General features: G+C 47.9%; 1 long non-coding RNA gene across 1 annotated transcript; it reads left to right on the top strand.

The window, feature by feature from the left end:
• Window positions 1–7517: 7517 nt before the first annotated feature.
• On the top strand, window positions 7518–12970 carry LOC114197896 (uncharacterized). The gene is made up of 3 exons (XR_003606982.2): window positions 7518–7600; window positions 9761–9952; window positions 11600–12970. It is a non-coding gene; the product is annotated as an uncharacterized LOC114197896 (long non-coding RNA).
• The last annotated feature ends 440 nt before the right edge of the window (window positions 12971–13410 follow it).

Here is a 13410-nt window from a genome sequence, read left to right as displayed (position 1 = left end):
ATTAGCTCACGTGTAAGATCAAGAACAAGGCAAAGATGCCCACTCTCCCTACTTTAGCTAACATTTTGCTGGAGGCTTTGGTAAGTACAATGAGGTTAAAAAAAAGGAAGAAAAGGCATAAAGCTCAGAAAAGAAGAAAAACCATATTTTGAGATGACAAGACTGTAACATGTTAAAAAAATAAAATCAACACATGGGACTAGAACAACTGAATATCACTTAGAAAAAAATTAAAACGGGGTATATGCTTCACATATGACACCAGAAAAAATTTTTTAATCACTAAGATCATAAACACCTGAGAGGAAGCCATGAGACACTTATTTCATAATAATATGGAAGGCATTTCTAATTATGAAATAACATCTAAAAGTAAGGAAAACTGAAAAATACAACAGTAATATTAAAAACCCCTGCATGGTACAAACAATAAGTAAAGTTAAAAAGCAAGTGACAGGTTGGGGAAAATATCTGTGACCCGTACTCACAGATAGAAGGCTAATGTCCTAATGTAGAAAGACTCTTTAGGGAGAAAGCTTATGGTTTTAAAGAAAAGGGGTAATAGCTATGGATAAAAAAAAGAAATATCAAAAGCTCTCAATCACGTGAAAAGATACTCAAACCCACCTATAATGAGAAGCTGAAAATTAAAAGCCCCCTGAAATATCATTTTTATCAATCACATTGGCAAAGATCAAACATGTTTTCAACCAACTTGTTGATGAGGATGTGGAATAACATGCACTTCTGTACACTGACTTGTACAAAGTCTGGGGAAAGCTGTTTGACAGCTCCCAAAATTACAAGTGCAGGTCTCTTTTAATCCGGCATTTCATTTCAAGAACTTTATCCTACGGCTACATTGCCCCAATGTGAAAGAAGGTTATTTATGGTAATAATTCTTGAAATTCCAAAAGACTCAAAGTAACCTAAATGCTGAGCAGCGGGGGACTTGTTAAATAAATTAAGGTACATTTATATCAGAATTCTTTTTTTTTAAGATTTTATTTGTTAGAGAGAGCACAAAGCAGAGGTCGGCAGGCAGAGGAGGGAGAAGCAGGCTCCCCGCTGAACAAGAAGCTCATCGCGGGGCTTGATGCCCTGGGATCATGATCATGACCTGAACCGAAGGCAGATGCTTAACCAACTGAGCCACCCAGGTGCCCTTATATCAGAATTCTATGGCAGCCCTTAAACATGAGGAAACTATATATATTGATCTGTAGTGATCGTCAAAACACATTATTAGGTTAATAAAGTAAGGTACAGGGGTGCCTAGATGGCACAGTCAGTTGAGCATCAGACTCTTGGTTCCTGCTCGGGTCCTGATCTCAGGGTCATGAGATGGAGCCCCACCTCGGGCTCCATGCTCAGTGCAGAGTCTGCTTGAGATTCTCTCTTTTTCTCCCTCAGTACCCCCTGCTCGTGCTCTCTCTCTCTTTCTAAAATAAATAAATAAATCTTTTTAGGAAATAAAGTAAGCCACAGAGCACCGTCTTGATATTAACTATTTGTGTATAATGTGAGCAAGAGATATGTATTTGCTTGGATATAGAGAAAATATCTCAGGAAGGATTTATCCCCAAAAAAGGGCAGGGGGACGCATGGGAGGGTAATATTTGGTTGCTTCTGAAAAAGGTAACAACAAAAGGGGCAGGGTTGAGAAAGAGATTTTTCTTATATAGCCTTTTATACTTTTTTAACTGAACCATGTGAATTTACTTATTCAAAAGATAAACTATCTTTTTAAATAATAAGGTAGAAGAATGTAATGTGGAGTATGGAAAAAATTGACAGAAAACTGTTAGCTGAAAATGAGATTTTAAAAAGTATAGCCTGATCTCACTTTTATTTTTCCTAAACGTAGAGATGTAGGACACCTGGGTGGCTCAGTCTAGTGTCTGACTCTTGATTTCGGCTCAGGTCATGATCTCAGGGTCATGAGATCGAGACCCACGGTGGGCTCTGCGCTAAGTGTGGAGTCTGCTTATGATTCTCTCTCTCTCTCTCTCTCTCTCTGTTCCTCCCCCCAGGCTTGTGTGCATGCACTCTCGCTCTAAAAAAAAAAAAATGTAGAGATGTTTGTGACTAGGTTCACTTATGTCGTCTTATGCATCCATATGGGATCAGCCTGAGATTTGGACAGAGTTTATTATGCCCAGAATTTGGAACCCTTCCTCTCTAGCTCTTTTCTGAAATTTATTCCCTTACTTTCCAGCATGTGAGCGCCCCAAAACTTACCCTGTGGCTCTTCAAGCTAATAAAGCTGTTAGCTTTCTATCAATATTTTAACCATTTTATTTTATTTTTGAAGATTTTATTTATTTATTTATTTATTTGAGAGAGAATGAGTGGGAGGCAGGGGCAGAGGGAGAGGGAGAAGCAAACTCCCCGCTGAGCAGGGAGTCCGATGCAAGGCTCATTCCCAGGATCCCACCATCATGACCTGAGCTGAGGGCAGAGGCTTAACCCATTGAGCCACCCAGGTGCCTCTATTTTAACCATTTTAAATGGTCCGAATTAGGATCTACCCTCAGTTCAAAAGCCATAATAAACAGGACATTCTCTTCATGTCATTTCTGCCTTCCATATGCCAACTCCTTTCCACTATCTGCCTGCTTTTGTTCACTCTCCAGGGACCTCGCGTAATTGTTTTTTACATTTTTGTCCAGAGTTTATCACTGTCATCTCTAAAAGGATTGGTCCAATAAAAGCTTACTCAGTCATACTGGACATAGACCCAAGAAATATTTCTAGCTCTTGGCCTTCTGGGCACCTAGAAAGATTTTGCTTTCTGTTCTCCTTATGGCTGGGAACGTGACATAGGAGATGTAAGTAGAAATTATGACTTGAATGTTCCAAATGGTGCCTATTCCATCAACCTGGGTCTTAAATTAATAGAGACCCCAACCAATCCTTGTTTAAAATGTATTGTGAGCAAGAAACAAATCTATCGCAGCACGCTCTTGCCTACAAATATGCCCAACATTTTCACAAGTAGCCAAAATACTCTAGGGCAAGCCAAATACACAGTCATGTCCTTGCCCATCACCCTCACCTTTCCTTCAGCATGAGTCTGGAGTAGGGGAAGGGACCTGGGGGACCCATCTTGCTTCCCCACACATAGGTGACCTCTGGAGATGTCACAAGCCAATATCCTTCTCCACAGCTGGACTGCAGCCACAGCTTTTGCTTATTTGCGGGGCACAATAATGGAGAGCTTAGGAACATGAACTCTGGACTCAGGAGTCCTGAGCTCAAATCCAAGCTTGGCTACGGTGGGAACTTGGCTTTGTCATTTGCCATCTCTAAACCTTAATTTCTTCATCTATCATCCAGGAGTGCCAAGACCACACAGTGCATGTTGGAGTGCCCGGCACATAGCCAGCATTCAAAAAAAAAAACAAAACAAAACTATAGTTGTTGATCCCCTGTTTACTCAACACTCAGCAAATTTTACTGAAAGTTTATTATCTGCCAGGCACTGTTCTAGGCATGAAGACTACATCAGCCAAAAAATAAAAAATAATAAAAATAAAATACAAGGGCCAACAAACCAGTTTGTATTTAGCAGGAGACAGACAATAAACAACAAAGGTCATAAGGAAGCAGACTGTGTAGCATGTCAGAATATAAGTGCCACAGGAAAAAAAGAAAACATAGGAATGAGCAATCACAGTTCTCTAAATAGAACAGCCAGGGTAGGTAGACCACTTTTAGAAGGGGAGAGGGGAACAAAGACCTGAAGAGGGTGAGGGAGTGAGCCAAGCAGACCCCCCTTTTTTTAATAGATTTTATTCATTAGAGAGAGCACGAGCCGTGGGGTTGGGGTAGAGGGAGAGGGAGAAGCAGGCTCCCCGCTGAGCAGGGAGCCCAACACAGGGCTCCATCCCAGAACCCCAGGATCATGACCTGAGCCACCCAGGCGCCGCAGGCAGAACCGTCTTGGAGAAGAGGTTCCAGGTAGAAGGAGCATGGATAAGGACTTCGATAGTTACTCCAAGTGAGATGGGGAGCACTGCGGAGGTCTGAGCAGAGGAGTGATGTGACCTGACATGGGTGTCAAGGAGAGCACTCTGGCAGTCGTGTTGAGAAAAAAAAGAAGCCAGGGCTCGGCGGGAGCTCGGAGAGCAGCTAGAAGGCTACAGCAGTTAGCAACCCAAGAGACGAAGGTGGTTGTGAAAGTGACAAGTGCCAGGTTCTGCATATATTTGGAAAATACAGCTGACGGGATTCCTGATGGCTTAGCTGTGGGGTATAGATTAAAGAGCAGAATGAAGGATAACTCCTCGGTGTCTGGCCTGAGCAACCGGAAGCACAGCAATGCCTTTAACAAAGATGGGAGGGCTTTGTATGGAGCCATTGTGGGGAGCCAATAGTTCCGTTTGAATATGCTAAGTTTGAGATGCCTGCTAGATTTTCAAGTGGAAATGATGAATAGACAGTTGGATAGTCAGGTGTGGAATTCAGGAGTGAGGTCTAGACTGAAGATAAAAATTTGAAAGGCAGGGGTGCCCGGGTGGCTCAGTGGGTTAAGCATCTGCCTTTGGCTCAGGTCTTGATCCCAGGGTCCTGGGATTGAGTCCCTGCATCAGGTTCCCTGCTCAGCGGGGAGTCTGCTTCTCCCTCTGCCCCTTCCCCCCAGCTCATGTGCTTGCTCTTTCTCTCTCAAAAATCAACAAATAAAATCCTAAAAAAATTTTGAGAGTCATTGGCAGCTAGAAGGTAAGGATTACATCGCCGAGAGAGCGAGTGTAGGTGTGGAAAAGATCCAAAGGTCAGGAGACCTGAAACCAGCAAAGGAGATGAAGAATTAAACTCTTTTCCCCGAAACAATGTCTTCCCTTTGCTTCTAAGATGGCATATTTTTTCTACTTTCCTCTTACTTTACTGCCCACTCCTTAGTCTTCTTTGCTTTAATTTGCAGGAAATGAAATGCCTAGCCAATGGATATGGGAGAATGGAGCTCCTTTGTGACCTTGACAATAGCAGTTTTGGTGGCAAAAGGATAGTGAAAGTCAGATTGGCATGAGATCAAGAGAGAATAGGAGGTGCAGACACGCAGGCAACTTTGAGACGTTTGCAGCCAGGAGAAAGTGGCAAAAGGAGTAATAATGGAGGGGAATCTGGGGCTAAGGAGATACGTACAAAGACATAATAAGAAAGGAAGGGGCACCTGGGAACCTCAGTCGGTTAGGCGTTGGACTCCTGATTTCGACTCAGGTCGTGGTCGCAGGGTCATGAGATCACGCCCCACATTGCACTCTGTGCTGAGCATGAAGCCAGCTTTAAGATTCTCTCTCTCCCTCTGCCCCACCCCCCCTGCTGCTTGGGCATGGATACTCTCTCTCTCTCTTAAAGAAAAAGGAGGGAGTGCACCATGTTTTGGGGTCCACATGAAATTATTTAGGAGAGGGGGACAACGGATGAGCAGGAGATGAGGGGATAATTCCAGAAGGAGTCATTAATAATCGAAACAGAGAGGGACGGTGGTTCCAAGTGGAAGGGTCTGCTTTAGATAAGGGCAGGGATACTACCTCTGTGTGACAGGAAGGAAGGCAGAGTCAGGGCAGAGAGGCGGGTGGGGTGGAAGCTCTGGTGCTGGGAAGATGAGGCAGTTCTTGTGAAATGGCTTTTATTTTGTCAGAGATTAAGCAGCAAGATTTTCAGCTCAGAGCGAGGAAGGGGAGAGGTGTGGGATAGTTGAGGACAGAAGGTGCAGGGTCATTCAGTGTGAGAGAGTGAACAGAGTAGGGAAAGGCAGAAGGGCAGTGTTGAGAGCCCACTTGAGATTTATGATCGTAAAGTCAGTGGCGACAGCACTGTTGGTTTTGTCCAGGGTGCGAAGCTGGACAGAATCAGGGTTTTGCCCGGTGAGTGGTCCCAGGAAGAAGACAGGGAGGGGTGTATGGATGATACAGTGATAGACAGAGACCATGAAATCTAAGCTGGATAGGAGGGATGTGAGACTATAAGGGCACCGATGAACAGTGAAAAAGTAGATTGAAGGTCAAAATAAGGTCAAAGAATGGTTCAAGTGGGGTTATTAGAAAAAATAAGGTGGAAGGGAGAGACGTGTTGGTCAGGCACAGGATGGCTTGAGATGAAAAGAGCAGAGGCAGTGCCGTTATTTAGAGGGTAAAAAAGGTCCAGGGTATCCACACGACAAAGGTCCAAGGTGGGGGGAGGAAGGGTTGCAGTGTAGGGATTGGGGTTCCAGATAGGTCATTATTCCGCAAGGCTGCTAAATTCCCCGAAAACATTAACAGGGCTGGGATGGAAGTGGAGGACTCTGAGGCAGGTGCTAGAATCTCCGGGAAGGAGAGGGAATCCACAAGAGACGCTGCAGAAGGGGGTGGTGTAATCTGCTGGGGGTGCAGTCCCAGCAGCTGGGGGGTTAAGGCTGGGTAGAGAGGGGAGAAGAGTCTGACTTGAGTAAGATTCACCAGCGTGGGTGGACCTGTTCTGTTCTGAATTCCACTCTCTAGTAGCTCAATCGGCTCCTTTCCCTCCTCTGACAGCTGAAAGGCCAATTAGGGTGAGGGATTGATTCAGGGTCATGGGGTCAGAAGGCAACCAGGGAACTGTCAGGACTTTCGTTCTCTCTTCTCCACTACCCAAATACCACGGCTGTGTTTGGGAGACTTAAAAGAACACTTAAAATGCCCCTGTTTGTTTCCGCCTCTGTGCAACGTTTGTGCTGCCGAAGGACAGGGAGCTGGTAACCATGGTAGTGGAGCTGAGAGCTATGGTGAAGAGGTGGTTTTTAAATGGGGGTGAACTTCAGGCAGGCAGCCCCCAGAGCTCACCCTCAAGGCCTCCTCAGAGCTCTTTGTTCATTCAGCTTACTTAGGAAGAGAGGCTGAATTCTTCCCTGCTGGGAAGCAAGCTTTGCAAGGGAAGGTTTTGCCAGACTCCATAAGGAGAGGGTGTGTCCCTGAGAGCAGGTTTTGGGGGCTCTGCCTGAAAACCTTGGTCGGCAGGGAACTTCGGGCACCCTGGCACGAGCACAACAGGCTGTGATGGCAAATAAGCCAGCCCCGCAGCATTCTGGATACAGAGTCCTTACACACTGCCCGTTCTCTCACTACCCCTCCCCAGACAGGTGGCCGCTCATGGGGGTGGCCCAGAGCCCTGGCCAAAAAGGCAGCCAGGCAGGGCCCCCACAGGATGGTATCTGGTGCCAAGGGGGGGGGGGAGGAGAGAGGAAAAGGGAGCGAGGGGGGAGGCTGTCACCTCTCCCACGTTCCTGGTTGGGGAGCCCCAAGAGCCTTTCTTTCCAGGACCAAGTGCCCCAAGTGGACACAGGGCAAGGCAGGGCAAGGCAGGGCAGGACGGGGCAAACCCAGGCCACAGCTCGGGTCCAGGGAAATCTCATGACTGCAGTGTTGTGCGGCAGGTTTCCCAGCTGCTCGGGGGCGGGAGGCAGCGTGGGGTGGTGGGGGCGAGGAGGAGGGTGGGGAAGAGGAGGAGGGAAGTAAACAGGAGACCACAGAGGGAGCCAGTTCCCTGCGTTCAGAGAACACCAGCCGCCTCCGGTCCCCGGTGGGTGGCTGTCTGTGTGCAAATGAAACAGGGAGGGGAAGGGAGAGAGGAAAGGGTAAGCACGCACTTCTCGGCTGTTATCCACCCACCTCGCTTTTCCCGCCCCTCCAGCCCACTCCCCTCTGGGGTGAGCGGGTGGGAAGGAGATGTTCATGAAGCGCCCACCCCCAAGTACGCGTCGCTGCTTTAGCTGTGAATCAGACACTGTCTCAGCAGCTCGTCACCTGCGCTCAGGAGGGGAACAGGGGGCGGCCTTGGGAGAGGGGAGGTTGGGTAAGTGGAGGACCCAGTACTGGCCAGAGCGCGGGGTGACGCCTGGGGCTGGGAAGAAGGGGTGTCTACCTCCCAGCACCTACGCAGATCCTGACCCGGTCCCCAGGACAGCGGGCCAGAGGGGTGGGACGGCGGCTTGGGGGCACAGCTTGAGCGGGAATTGGCAGCAGGGGTGGGGCCGTGAGGGGGGGGTGGGAGTGTACCACCCCGGGAAGCGATGGGGTGCCGGGCTGGCGGGGGCCGCGGGGCAAGCTGCTGCCCGCCGCCTGCCCGCGCGGGGTTATGCGAGGTAACCGCGAGCCGGGAGGAGGAGGGAGGCGGCGGGGGCCGCGGGCCGGGGTGTCTGGCGCTCGTTGGACAAAGAGATGATGAAACGTGAGCGCTATATTTACCAAGGGGGTGGAGACCGGGCGGGGGGGGGGTTGGTAAAAAGGACAAACTGTTCCACAACAACCACAGGAAACACAGCCCATCTGACTCACCGGGAGGGCCGCGCCGACCCCCTCGCGGGCGTAGCCCCGGGGCAAGCGCGAGGCTGGAGGGTGTGGATGCCCCCGGCCGACCCACCCGGGGCGCTACGGCTGGGGGTTGGGTTGATTTATATAAATAAAGACACCTTAGATCCCAGGGCCGCGTGCGTGCGCACGTGTGTCTGTGGCTTTTGTGGGGCAGGAGAGAGCGCAGAATGGCAGGAACGTTTCCTAACCCCATGGCCCGACCATCGCAGGCGAGATTGCCTGCAAACTCCTGCGAGCAGGATTCCTGCAAAGTCATCTCCTCCCGCACGGCCCGGCCGGCCGGCCCGCCCCGCCCGCGGACAGCAGCACCCGCCTCCCTGCGCTCCCCTTGCTCCCGCCCCAGCCTTGCTCGCAGCGCTAAGAGTTGGGGTGCGGTGCGGGCTATGTTTAGAAGCTGATGTCATCCCGACACCCTACTCCGCAGTGATCCCAGGGGAGACCGCAGGGCAGGTTTTCCTCCTCTTCGCGGGCGCGGGGGATGGGGAAGGTGCCTCTCTCCACTCCCCAACCCCCGCCAACACACACACACACGCATACACCCCTATGCTACTCCGAGGAGTTAAAAAGAAAAAAAAAAATGCAACTCGATAGAGTTATGAAACAGGGTAGTGGGGGCGGTACACGCCAGCGGAGGACGCAAACCCTAGGGCTTGGGCCTCGAGGGGCCAACAGCCGGCCCCCGCCCACTCTCACCCCCGCCAGCCTTCCCCACCTCCCGCCGGGGTGCGGGGGCTAATTTCAAGGTTAGCTCACGTGGGCGCGGGCGCCCGGAGCTCCTTGCACGAGTTTGGGGCGGGTTCCTCATCCCCCAATCTAGGGCAGTTTGTTCAACTGCAGTAAAGGGAGCTTGATGTTCCAGCAGGGAAGGGATTTCTGAGAACTGGGGCTGTCCTCAGATGAACTCGGCTCCTCCGGCTGCTGCTGCGGCGGCCGCCTGCGGAAGACTTTTTAAAAGGGCGATGCCAGGCCGGGGCGCGCCGCCCGCCAGTCGGCTGCGGGAGCCGAGCGCCCGCCCCCGAGCGCGGGTGATGCACGGTGCGCCGCGCAGGGCCTCTCCGCGCGCGGGGGGCTGCTAGCTAAACTTATCCTCCTGCATATGTATGAACGTGTGGCCTTTCTGCTCGGCAAAGGAGAGGCCTGGAGTTTTTGCGGAAGGCTGCTAAGTGCAGCGAGAGCGAAGTAGGGCGTTGTGCAAGTTTTCGCGCGGGCCGGAGGCCCCCCTCCCCCCAGCCCCTGCGTGTTAACTGACGTTACGGCCACGGGCGTTTTGGCAGATAGGTCTTTACCTGATTGTGTTTCAAATCCAGAACACTGCCTTTGCTGGGAGCCCCGATCCCTTCGGCCCGCCTCCTCCTCCTCCCCAAACTCACCACTTTCCCCTAATTCCCCAGCTCTCACTAAAGTGAACGCTACTTTTCCCCCAGATATATGCTGTGTGCCTAGGTGGACGCGCTGGAGCCGAAGGACCTGGGTCCTGAAGGAAGTCTGGATCCAGCCCAGAGTGAGGTCCGACACGTGATCCCCTACCCCCAGCGGGCCATCTGTTCTCCTCCTTCCTTCCCGCCTGGAAGCTGGCAGCTCTGCCCAGCACCGTCCACGCCTCCCAGCAGGAAAGAGTGAGAAAAGCCAGAGTTCTAATCTAAACCTCTCCGGGTCTTGGGCAAAGATGAGACTGGGCAATAAGTATTTTAGATTAAGCCCCAGGTGGTAAGCTCCACCCAGAGTTGGGGAAACTCTGCGCAGGGTTCAGTTTGGATTAAAATCTCCAGGGAAGGGGACTGGGAATGGGCTGCCTTCGCCTGGAGATACCTCTGCTGCGGCTAGGGTGGAAAATCTGCACAAGCTAGCTTGAAGAGAGAAAAAGCAAGACCATGAAATTAAGGAGGAAAGGATTTAAGGGATTCCGGACAAGTTTATATTGTGCCTGCTATCCCATTAAATATTGATTTAAGACATTCTGACCTTCATTGCCATGAAGACCTGTTTGTAGATGCACAGCAGATGAGATGGTGTTTAAAGAACCCAAGTCTTGCTCAGTTTTTTTCCCTATGATTTTGGGGGGGGGGTTGGGGGGAAATCCCAAGTGTATTTGGAGTTTGTAAGGGACTAGGGAGATGTATTCATCTAATGCCCTTAATTCACAGATAAGGAAATAACTCTTAAGAGGTTGCCTAGGGTCATGCTGCTCATCTCAGGCCCAGGAGGCCCCTTCTCTGCCCCACGCTGGCCTAAGCACGTGCTCAAAGAATCAGCTCAGGGTAGGCACTACCTCTTCTAGAGGTGATAATGATAATTATTTTAGGATGCACAGAAAAATAAGACTTCTGGCTACAGGCCCATAAACGGTTGTTCTTGAGAACTTGGATAATAAAGCCAAGCCTTAGACAGAATTTAGAGATGAAAACACATAATCTAGAAGCACAGTTACGGTCTGAATTCCCGTGCTCCTCCCAGTTGGTTTGTGTTGGTTTGAAATGTGTATTTACAAAGACTACACTGGGGCAAAACAGACCTCTCATATTTATGTGGCATAATATATACTTTACTGGTAAATTATTCATTGTAATTAGGAATGATTCCTATTAATTTGGGACAATTTACTTTGCCAGAATTTAATTGGGACAACTACATGCTGGCAAAACAGTGTAAGCTGATTTTAATCAAAGAACTATTATAACACACATCCCAACAGAGCAAGGGGAGCTTGTTGGTACACACACACACAAAATCCTGATGTAGCAATTATTACTTGTGATATATGTTTTGTGGTATATATAATTTGTTTTTAACATATAAATCTCATGGAGGATAGACTGTCTTTTCATTCCTGTACTCCCCCATGCCTAACTCCCTGACTGAAACATAAGTATCTAGAGAAGGAATGAGTGGAAAAAGAGATAAAGGGGAAGGTATTCTATAATTTTAGAATTTCTGGGTTTAAAAAGCTATTCTAAATCAAGTCAAGCAGCAGATACATTTATAAATATGTGAGAGAAACTCGTGTGCGTGAAATCTGTTTTCTTTTATTACTTTCTTCTATAACTGTGAAATGAATGAGTTGGAAGAATTCAGGGTTTATGTCCAGTCCCAACAAAATTAAATTAAAGGTAATTAGAAGAGGGCAAGAAGCAAGGGAGGGGAAAGTTTATATTTTTCAAAAAAACCTATGATGATTGATTCATTCAAGTTCCTGGATTACAATGTCCAAGGAAAGATAGACTTTCCTTCTTTTCTAGAATAACCTCAATGTTAATTAACTCTAGGGCAATCTGGAGGTGCCCCGTGCAATGCCTGTTGCAATGCAAGTTCAAGAGACTGTGCAGGAGGTGATCATAGAGACCCTGGAGAGATCCCATTGGTATTTGTGCTGGACCTTGAAGAAGCAAGCAAAGGTGCAATTTCTAAATGATCATGTATCCTTGGGGACAGAGGTTGTCCCAGAAAAATTATGAAGTAGGCAAACTCCCCTGCGCTTCAGTGAATTCTTTTCTAAAATTAAGGGGATTGGAATACAAGAACTTTAAGCGGCTTCACTTTTACATACCATGATGTACCTGCTTTACCGTGATGGTGATGATAATATTCTCAGTTGACCGCCACCCCTTTTCCATACTTCGCTTTTCCATATAGTCAACCTACTGCTATCGCTTCCTGTACCCCTTCAAAAGCAAAGTCAAAATAAACTATACTGGCCTTCAAACTGGGAGGGCTCATATGGAACTCTAAAGACCTCTCTAAAGACCAGGAAATTGATGTAACTTTCCCAAACTTTAACCAAAGGCTAACAGCCAGTGGGGGCCATGGCTGGACCTCAGCAGGTCTGCATCATACAGAGGTAGGTACCTCTCACACCCCATTAGGAAAATCAATGTATTTTTAACCAATTGTGTCCACCGTTCGCCTCCTGCAAGAGACATTAGCCCTAGATTCTTTTCTCAGCTATCATGATGGAAAACAACCCATCATTCATTCAGAGGGAGAGGCATTAGACTCCAAGACCCATGCTAATCATTGATCAAGTAATGCCACAATATTCAAAAGCTAAGGATCTCTGGCTTGTTCCAGTTCTTAAGAATCTGTTTAGCACAATTAATATTTCACAAAATCGAAGAGTTCGGTTGTTGTAAAGCCCAAAGGGCTTGGAATCAATAGATTTATGGTTTGAATTGAGCTCTGTCACTATCTACCTGATAAGACAGACAAGTCACATCTCTGTGTCTCAGTCTTCACAGCTGTAAAATAAGGGAAGAGAAACAAGCCCTGAAATCCATCCAGGGGGTCGATGGAAAGAAAATGGTGTCTTTTAAAAAATCATACAAATTTTGCATTTGTTTATTTTCTTTTTATTTTCATGAGTGTTTGCTTTATATATTTGTGCCGGTTAATATGCATATGCATATTCTGAAATGTTACATCTTCCAGAAGAATTAAACCTTTTATCAGTCATTCTCTCTTTTTAAAAAATTATGTTTGTTGGGGTGCCTGGGTGGCTCAGTTGGTTAAGCATCTGCCTTCGGCTCGGGTCATGACTCCAGCGTCCTGGGATTGAGCCCCCGCATCCAGCTCCCTGCTCAGCGGGAAGCCTGCTTCTCCCTCTCCCACTCCCCCCTGCTTGTGCTCCCTCTCTCGCTGTCTCTCTGTGTCAAATAAATAAATAAAACCTTTAAAAAAATAAAAATAAATAAAAATTGTTAAAGTGTAAAAAAATAAATCATACAAATTTTTGTCTCCAGTTCATTGACGGTGGGTTACAGTAGCTTCAAAACAGAACTAAAATAACTTGCCTAGAATAAATTGCACTAGGGAAGGAGAGGAATGAAAAGGCATCACAGAAGCAAAGATGGGGTGTTTCCGTGTAGGAATAGTGAGCCATTAAAAAAGTCTGGTTTAATAGGAACTTTTATCAGCTCTACATTTTTCAGATGAATTAGTCATAGTCAATGCGCTAGATAGAAGGATTATTAAAAATCTGCCCCGAAGTATGCTGCATCCCCAAACTAAAAAAAAAAAAAAAAATGAAATGATGCTTTCTCATTTGTGTTTATACTTGGGCAACTTGGCCTGACATACTCGG

This window comes from Eumetopias jubatus, unplaced genomic scaffold (assembly GCF_037043125.1).
Source record: "Eumetopias jubatus isolate StellerSeaLion01/CBP00866 unplaced genomic scaffold, mEumJub1_p1.0 scaffold_15, whole genome shotgun sequence".
NCBI classification, from domain to species: Eukaryota; Metazoa; Chordata; class Mammalia; order Carnivora; family Otariidae; genus Eumetopias; species Eumetopias jubatus.
This window is presented reverse-complemented; position numbering and strand designations above follow the sequence as displayed.